The sequence below is a fragment of the Manis pentadactyla genome, chromosome 1 (assembly GCF_030020395.1).
Source record: "Manis pentadactyla isolate mManPen7 chromosome 1, mManPen7.hap1, whole genome shotgun sequence".
Taxonomy (NCBI): Eukaryota; Metazoa; Chordata; class Mammalia; order Pholidota; family Manidae; genus Manis; species Manis pentadactyla.
In genome coordinates, this window is record NC_080019.1 from 152,410,450 (window position 1) to 152,411,453 (window position 1,004).

Consider the following 1,004-nt stretch of genomic DNA (forward strand, 5'->3'; position numbering starts at 1 on the left):
CACTTCTTATAACTGCAAGTGGCATTGTTGGCAATAAGCAAAGTACTCTGGTTACCTTGCTAATTATGTGGTGTTATTTCCTGCTCTAGATAACTTGATGGTTTGAAAGAACAATAATCAAGGAAAGATTTATGCAATGTGGTTCCTTTATCCATTTTTCATTTATTGATGCCTATGAACTCTTTGCTTTAACTCCAGGTTCTTGAGATTATACAGAAATGAAGTAAGGGTTTACATGAGCATTCCAAGTCAGAAGAGAAATAATTCAACTGAATCAGTAGGTTCAATAAAATATGTAGAGTTATGTATAATGTTTAAACTATCTACAAGTATTCTCTCTATTAAGCATTTTCTCAAAGCCTCTTTCAATATAAAGATTTTAAATGACATTAATTAGAGTAGCATTTCAAGATGTCTTGATAATAGATTTCTTTTCAAGTCAGATGGGTAATGTGCCGATGTCATAACAAGGTTTGAGGCAGGCACAAGTCACGTGAAAGAATTGACACCCAAACATCATGCTTATGAACTACAGAAGGATCTTGATAATAGATTTTTTAAAAAGACTTTTAAATGAATTGGCAGTGTCTTGGGTTAGACTTGGTAAAACAGGTTTCTTTGCAGAATAATTTTTCAGAAACTTTACAATGCAAATACAGTATTGTGAATCTCTAATATAAGGTATAACAAACTGTATTTTGTACTCCCATCCAAACATGAAACTCTTTTGATGCTTCTCCTGGGACAATAGATTTAGAATACATCTATGTCTTTTTATACTACTTTTCATTCAATTTAAATATGGGAAAAAATGTATATATACATGTGTGTGTGTGTCTCATGAATATCTATTCCTTTTCCTTATTGAATATATAGAAATTTAAATAATTAGTGCTTAAAATGGAAACTATGCATACAGAACATAAGAAAAGTAAGGTAGTTTTTAATGTAAATCCTAATCATCAAGGTGACTAATGTAATAAGCAGAATTTGCCATATTATAC

General features: G+C 30.7%; 1 non-coding gene across 1 annotated transcript; it reads right to left on the minus strand.

The window, feature by feature from the left end:
* Nucleotides 1-437: 437 nt before the first annotated feature.
* LOC118919295 (small nucleolar RNA U13) lies at nt 438-541 on the minus strand. The gene has a single exon (XR_005027444.2). It is a non-coding gene; the product is annotated as a small nucleolar RNA U13 (small nucleolar RNA).
* Nucleotides 542-1,004: the final 463 nt, after the last annotated feature.